This window comes from Corylus avellana, chromosome ca2, assembly GCF_901000735.1.
Source record: "Corylus avellana chromosome ca2, CavTom2PMs-1.0".
Lineage (NCBI taxonomy): Eukaryota > Viridiplantae > Streptophyta > Magnoliopsida > Fagales > Betulaceae > Corylus > Corylus avellana.
The window spans coordinates 7,513,883-7,522,785 of record NC_081542.1 but is presented as its reverse complement, the minus strand read 5'-3'; the positions used below and the strand labels follow the sequence as shown (position 1 = coordinate 7,522,785).

The 8,903-nt window shown below is 36.7% G+C and overlaps 1 pseudogene; it reads right to left on the bottom strand.

Moving 5' to 3' along the window:
* Positions 1-2,167: 2,167 nt before the first annotated feature.
* Positions 2,168-6,470, bottom strand: LOC132172210 (putative calcium-transporting ATPase 13, plasma membrane-type; annotated as a pseudogene).
* Positions 6,471-8,903: the final 2,433 nt, after the last annotated feature.

Below are 8,903 nucleotides of genomic sequence, written 5' to 3'. Positions count from 1 at the left end.
AAAAAAAAAAAAAGAAAAGAAAAGAGGAAAAATAAATACTTTTTTTTGTTAAAATAATGAATAAGAAAGCTATGATAAGTTATAGTACTATCCCCAATGCAGCACCGTAGCATTTTTAATCTTTAGAGAAGCTGGTACATCTGACTTTTTGTAATTTTTTTTTTTTTTTTTTTAATTTTTTTTTTTTTTTTTTATATTTAAAAAAGAGAACCAGTCAACTGTACTGTACAGTTTGAGAGGGACACTCATAATTATGGACTTGTTGGTAATCCATGGCTACTTTGCAAATTGAAAGTTGTTGGGGAACCAATGATATCAGCAGAAATTTGTGAAATATTCCTATAGAAATCAGACAGGTAGATCTGATGTTAATTTTTCAAACATATACATGAACAATTGGAAATTTTAATTTATTCGACAAGAAAGGTGGCGCCAAAAAGCTGTTGACAAAAAGTGCATGGTTGCTAAACGTCATTTTAAGTTAAGGCTGTAAATTTGTAAAGTTGAAATCTAGGGGTCACAACAGCCATAACGGACCATATCTGGTCCCTCCAAGTTGCTTCTAAGTTCTAACCAATGTCATGTCGATAAACCCCATTGATAAAGGCTTGTATCTGGTAACTGTCTCATCCACTCCAAAGTGTAGAGGAAGTTTTATATTCAACACGAAAGAGCATCTTTTGCATAATGGTCAAAATAGTTACCGAAAAAGTACATTTTTTATTTTTTTAAATATATATATTTTTGTGTAGAAGTGTGAAAGAAAGAAAGAGGGAGAAAGAGAGAAAGAAAGAAAGGGAGAATTTTCTCTGCAAATCAATGTGGCTCATATAAATTAATCAAACAGCCCCGGCCAAGCAGTCCGTGTTGTTTGGTGCAAGAAGAGCCAAAAAAATGAAGGTAGAATTAAAAATTTATTTAAAACCATATCTGCAGAACCTCTCAAGAGATATTAAGTAGCCAATCTTCTTAAAGGGTGAGAGGGCAAAGGAAAGACAAAGAAGCACTGCTGATATTTGCTAATATTTTTCTTTTTAGCAAGTGTTTTCTAATGTATTCTTCTTGTATACTTGAAGGCACCTTAAGCTTATAGTGATATTTCTATTAGACTATTACTTATATATATGAAGAAAAAAAAAGATTATAAAAAAAATCATAGAGAAGTACATTTCATTAAAAAGATTTTGACAAATCATTTTGCATGTTTCAGTTAAGAATGATCTGCTTGGCTACCCGTGACAGATGATCTTGATTTCCCCCTTCCTTGAATACTAATCCAAATGATGATGCATAAATCTGATCCCATTTTGAGTAAAAAGCCATGTAAAAGGCCTAAAGTACTTCTATAAAACGCAAGATTGCCTAAACTATTGTAAACTACACAACCTGCAAGATTGCCGGGTGTGAAATAGGTGCGAAGAATAGCAATGCCAAATAAAAGGATCAGAGTCTCAATTGAGTGTGCTTATGATCATCTGGGGTATGAAGAAAATATAGATCCCCCACATTTTACTTTGAAAATAAACAAATATTTCAGATTACATAGCCGTTTGAAATGAGACCTGTTATTCTGTTAATGATACAGAAGCAAAAGGGCTAAAAATGTGCAGATGGGTCAATCACATAAGAATATGAAAAACCATTTTCAAATTGCAAGGAGTTATACAGTGAATTGAAATTAGTCGATCTTTCTGATGAGTTTCTCTTTGCAACACAAACAGTAAATTTAGACAAAGAGAAGTGCTACGGAGCATCAATTTGTCCGGAATTCATCCGGAAAAAGGGTTGCCCTGAGCATTAGCCTTTAGACAAATTGTTTTATACAGATATCCATCTACAAGGGTTAATAAAAATTGAAACTTGAGAGAGAGAGAGAGGAACCTGAATGGGGCTGAGCAGAGCTCATGGCTTGAGGTGCCAATATAAAATGCCCTGAAAGTGCCGATCTTTCTGAAGGTGGAGACCCAAGCTCTCATGTCATGCATGCAGTAACTCTTTCATCTATTGCCGATTGTATCAGGAGGGGCAGTGGATAACTGCCCCGCCCTACCCTCCGCCTGCCCGCCGGTGTCATTGGCGGATGGCCCGACCCGGAAGACGGGCGGGCGGTGGGCCTGTCCTGTTATTCGCCCATAACAGATGGATGATGGGGTTATGGTCCTATGGAGCTTCACATGAGGCGCTGACACACTCTCCCCTTTAAGGCAAATTAATTCTGACGTGAATGAACTTCGCACAGATCATACCCCTGCTTTTCCCTTCAGTTTTCTTTTCTCTTCTGCAACTCCCATTGTTGCTCTTCCACGTGGCAGCCAAGCGCCTTCGAGAGAGATAGAGAGAGAGAGAAGCAAATCAGCCCATACACATCAGGTGTACGGTGACGGTGACGGAGACGGATTGAAGCCAAAAACCGCCAGTCTAGAATGGTACACACCCCTACGTACGATACTCCTAATTTCTAAAGCTCTCTTATTTTAATTGTATTTATCCACCATTTTCAGATGTCTAGGTCTACCTATCACATATTTATCAAGCACTGCTCTGAATATATGTATATATCAGCAATGTTTCATCATTTTGTTCGTATTTTTCTTTTTAGGTCATCTTATTTCGTGCTTGTTAAGTTTTTTAGATTACTTCCTTTATTTCGGCTTAAAATATTTTCTAGAATAAGTACAATTTTTCTTGTTTGCAAGCAATATGAATCTCAATCTTCACTCTAAAAAGCCTTTTATTCTCCCATAATCTCTTTTTCATCGTACTTTTATTTCAGGTAGTTTCTTATACTATATGAAAATATAAGAAATACTTAGCAATTTTTCATATGAGCTCCGAAACTTTCTCCGGGCGGAAAATAGACAACAAAAAATAGCCACTTAGTTCGAAAAATATTTTCAGTTGAAAACATTTTTCGACATAAATTTGAATGGACCGGATCAGTAATTATTGAATTTATAAAGTATTTGAAAATAAATTTCAATTTCTAAAATTAAATGTCACACCCAACATTCGTTGTAATGACTGTAATTATGACATTCCACCAAATGCCTGCAAATCAAAATCACAACACACTCAATATATATATATCTGGCAACATATGACATGTTCTCCAACACACTTGATGTCCATTTCTCATCATCTTACAAGCCAACTTAAACATCCAAAAGTAATTAAAAATCTCCAAATTTAACATATAAATAAACTAATTAAGTTAAAAAGTCAACATATATATATATATAACCCAAATCCTAAATCATCAAACATTATAAGATACCTCAACCGAGATTGCGTGAAAGAGTGAAACTGGGATGCACTTGACGAGCCAAGAAATTGGCCATGACAAAGCAGCAAGTCCAATGCAAGCACCCCATTGCCTCCAATCCAGTCTCCCCACCAGTATCGTGTGAAGAAGTACAGTAATTCCAATGATTCCCAAAAACATCTTGTTCTTAAGCAACCCCTTGAGTATATTCTTCTTCTCCACCTTCCTTGCATTGAATGCATTGAAGACTTGGCAGAGGACAAAAGTATTAAAAAACAGGGTGTTGTTAACCTTCTCGTCGCCGCCCAAAAAAACCAGCAAGATGGTTACCTGATACACAGCCTGACCAACGAGATTCCTACGCATGATTCTGGCTATAAGTGGCCCTGATCGGTCAACCGGCGGCATCATTACTGGGTTTCTCTGTGGCAAAGGCTAAAGATCCCAAGATATCCTTTACTACGTTCACCCACAGTAGCTGGAGTGCAGTCAATGGAAGCTTAATGGAGTTAACAGCTGCAACAATGTTGACGACAAAGACGACGACAATCGCCGGTTGCTCAAACTGAAGGAAATTTTGAATGTTGTTGTAGACACACCTTCCCCATTTCAACACTGCCACCACAGATTCAAAATCATCGTCCATGATTACAACATCGGAGCTATGTTTCGCCACTTCAGTTTCATGAACTCCCATGGAGAGCCCAAGGAGTGCTTGCTTTAGAGCAGGTGCATCGTTGATTCCATCACCTGTGACGGCGACCACGTGGCCTTTCTGCTTCAAGCACTGCACCATCAGAAGCTTGTCAGAAGGGGATGACCTGGCCATTACACGGATTTTGTTGATCTTTTCCATTCTCTGTTCCGGTGAGTAATTTCTAAATTCCACCCCTTCTAAAACAGCCTCATTATCCAAATCCCCATCAGGATTCAGAATCCCACATTCAATAGCAACAGCCCTTACCGTGTGCACAGTGTCGCCGGTGATCATTTTGGCATCCACGCCGGCAGCTCTGCATGATTCTACAGCTGCTCTGGCTCCTGGTCGACACGGGTCCTTCAAGCCAACTGATCCCACTAATGTCAGTTCGTTTTCTTCAACACTATTCTCAAGAACCTGCCCGATTTCTTCTCCTTTTTCTTTGTAAGCAAACGCAATGCATCGGAGGCTTTTTGCTGCCATGTTCTTAATAATACTCTCAAGCTGCAGCCTTTCTTCCGCGTCCATTGCTTTCAACATCCCCGCTTTGTCATAATAACTCGAACACGATGCCAAGACAATCTCAGCAGCTCCCTTCCAGTGAGTATGAATTGTATTCTCACTGTTCCTCTTCACCAAAACCCCGCTTCTCTGTTTCACAGAGTTGAAAGCCTCTACACGGATGATGTCATAATTATTCTCAAGTTCTTCCAAGTTCATACCCAAATCAAACAAAGCCCAAGAAAGTATTGCCTTCTCAGTTGGGCTACCAGAAATTTCAGGATCTGACGCAGAATTTGGTTTGTAAACCGCCCCTGTTGTGTTTAGACCCGCGGCTTCCTGCAGTAGTTTGAGAACATTACCTTCCACATCCTTCTCTGCTTCCTTTCCAACCCAAAACTCCGTTACTTTCATTCCGTTTGTTGTAAGGATGCCTGTTTTGTCTGTGCAGATGATTGTGGCCGAGCCGATTGTCTCCCAGAAGGCAGATGTATTTCTGACCATGGCATGCTCTGCCATCATACGCTTCATACAATAAGCCAGAGTAAGAGTCACAGTCGGAACCAGGCCTTCTTGAAAACTCACCAGGATGATACTGACTGCGACAGTCAAAATGTTCCCCACTACATCCACCACATCACTAAAGTTCGTCTTGCTGCCATTAAACTCCCTGTTTCCTCCGCCATCTACTGTGTTTCCTGTGAAGTACCAAATCAGCGGAACCGCCAGAACGAGTGCAGCCACAACCAACCCAACCGTCACAATACATTGAATTAGCTTCATGATCAGGCATGCCTGCAGTTTCGTCTGCCCATTCAAGCCACGGTTTCTTGAACTCATCTTCTCACCCCACAAAGTGTTCATGCCCACAGATGTGACAAGCATAGAACCAAACCCATCTGTCACCTGGTCAAATATAAATCAAATAATTAAATTAAAAGGATTAATTAGTTTAATATAATAGCCTTAATTAATTAATCAAATTAAAAAAAAAAGAAAAAAAGAAAAAAAGATTAATTAATAATTTGACATCACCTTTGTGCCGGAGAGTAAAAAAGGATTTCTTGTTTCATGGATCTCAACGTGGTTGCGTCCAGTACCGGTGATCATGCTAGACTCATCCACCATCAAGGAATGCCCTTCCAAGAACAACCCATCTGCCGGAATCTGATCGCCGATCTTCAAGCAGACAACATCACCCACAACAACTTCAAAGATGGAAATAGGCTGCCGCCTCCCTTCTCTCACAACTTCCACTCTTACATCACTTCTCTTCCTTGAAAGCTCCTCAAACTGCCTGGATTTCTTACATTTTCCCACAGCAGACACAACAACAACCAAAACGACAACGACAACGATATTCCCACCATCATCGTACCACACATCTTTCCACCCATATTTTATGATTCCATATACCAAATGGGGCAGAAATAATAATATAACCGCTAGCAAAAGATAGATTAAAGTTATATTTTTCAATGCTTCAATCACGAAGATAAGAGAGCATTTTGGTGGTCGCATTTTGTATTTATTGGCACCATAAACATTTTTCCTATATATAAGATCAGCCTCACCACCATTAGCACCATTTTTTGCATCCGTTTCAAGGGCTAAAACAAGTTGTTTAACCCCTCCAAACTGATTCAAATACTCAGAGTTTCTGTTCCTTACCATTTCACTTAGTGTTTTGTGATCAAGTTGTTTGTCGGGAGAGGAATCCTCGTCGACGACCGGCAGCATGATGTCAATGGCAACGTAAGAGAGGGTGCGGGAGTGGGGGCTGCCGCCGCGGCCGGCAGCGGCATTCTTGTCACGTGCTTTGTTGGAGAAAGAAACAAGAATCCTGGTGAAGCATATTGCATTGAAAGCCTTCCGCCACCTCCGCTTGTGGGTCTTGGTCTTGGGGACTGAGCATGGCCACTCTTCTTCTTGTTCATCACACATGGCTTGATCCTCACGCTTTCGAAACCTGGAGATCAGAGAGAAAGACTTTTGGGAGACTTAGAAAGTGAAATTCCTACAACGATTTGGTTGGGACTTTGGGAGGTAGATATAAGGGATGATCAGAAATTTCAAGGTAATTTCTCAATTGCTATTTTTGATTCACAATGTTACTTTTCAATAAATGTCATTTAAATTTGTACTACTTAATGAAGAAGTTGAATTTGAGGTTTGAAGCTTCACTATATATATATATATATATATATATAGGCTGCAGATAAAACTTTCTTGTTTTGATTTTCACTACATTAAAGTGATCGAGCAAGTTGGTCTAGCTAGTACTTGATCTGAAGGGTGTTTTCTTAATTTTAATTGATAATATAATATAAAATCCCGTGAGTTGTCTAATTTAGAAAATCGTCTGAAAAATGATATACCCTATAACTGCATGGATTATTTTTGTATCTTCTGAGTAGAATATATATATAGGTGCATGAGATCGTACTCTATCGTTAATTTGGTGATTAGAGGAAAAACTTAGCGAACTCTAATGCCAATTAATGAAAGTTTAATTTTCAAATTGGGCTTAGACAAACCTCAAGAATATAATTAATGCTACTGCTAGTCTAGTCTAGGGTTTGATTCAAGAAATAAAGAGTTGGATGCATGCCTTCTAATTTCTATTTCTGTTCTCATTCGATCTTAATTATCTTATTAAATTTTAAATTAAATATAATTTAGAGTCTCGGCCTGAATTAATTTGATGCTTTACGTACTCTAATTGTAAAAATCCTAAGCGGGAGGGATTAGTTACATATATTTTATTATATCTCTATTTTCTTCACCTCTTCCCATGTCAATAACTATAACTAATTTTTTTTTTAAAGGGGAATATCAATGCATCCGAAAATAAACTATATTTAATCCCCATTAATAGTTCACGTGCCAAAGACTCCAACCACAAAGTTCTTACAGTAATTACCACCATGGTTACCGAGATATATATATATATACTGTTTAGATCTTGCATTTTTAAATCTTTTTTTATTGCTTTTGTCCAAAAAAATAAAAATAAAAATAAAAAATTTCTTTATTGCAATTTGCAATACATATATATAAGACCAAACGTATATGTACGTAGGCATCTAGTTAGTACTGTCTTACTGATCAGTGATATTCACTGATATTTATACGTAGAATCCCTATTAATTCAAATTGAAATGCATAAAGATTTATTATTATTATTATTTTGAGGAGATAATGATTTAGTAGTTAATAATTAGTTATAAAACTTCATCCTAGCATTCCTGAAAAATATTATATTTATTTGTTTACTGTAAGTGTAATTACACTTTACGTACGTGCATAAATTATTAATTACAATTAGTTATATAATATTGTATGATATGAAAAAATAAATAAATAAAGAAAGAAATGACAAGATAATTTTCCTGTATGAATCGAGAAATAAAGACGAACGTACGTACGTGCAACAAATACAGGCAGGTGATAAGTTCAAATTTTGTTAAAAAAAAAAAATACAATATATAATTAATACATTTTACGAGAATTCTAACAATTATAATGATCAAAATTTCGTGTGAGTTTCCATGTGTTCGGTAAGATGGAGCGTATATAGCTAAGGGAAAGAAAGGAATCAACTCGATCGATTGCATTGAAAAGCAATAAAAGTGATATGATGCACATGCAGGTAGAAGCTAAGAGATTAATAAGTTCTATCAGAAAAAGAAGGTGACGATCACACGTTTTTCCTATTTTGGTGTGTGATTATATATTGATGTGAAATATGAGAGAGGATTAATCCACACTTAATTAAACTTCAGAATTTGATTTTTTTTTTTTTTTTTTTTTTTTGAACCTGTAAATTAATAATCTCGCAGGAAGCGAATAGGGATCATGTGGTTGTACGTTGTTTGGTCGCTTTCCTCCTCCCATTTTGGTGGATTCTATATATGCTTGGGCTCTTGGGGTTCTATATATATATATATATGATAACAATTTACGCAAGAAAGAGAAGGAAAGAGAAGGAAATATATATATAAACCCAACATAATTATCAACGTGTTATATAATTACAATCATGGCCTATAAGAGTATATATATTTGGAATTGCATTTAAAAAATAGAGTTTTTACGTTAAAAAAATGTTTTTTTGGCAATAACTTTATTTTTAAGCTTTTTCCAAAAGTGCATTTTGTCCATTTTTTAGTTTTTTTTACCCTTAAAAGCGCTTTCAATTTTTTTTACCAAACGGGTACTTTTTTTTTTTTTTTTTCAAACGAATTTTTTAAGTGTTAAACACACTTTTAAACTTCTCAAACACACATCCAAACAGGTTCTCTAAGTGTGGAAGGAAACACAAATAAAAGTTTGGCATTTAAATGGAATAACGCCACCAATAATATAATGGCGTTTGAAAAGAAATATAATTAGTTAACTAAACGATGTCGTTCCCTATTCTCCTAATAATCTTGACTC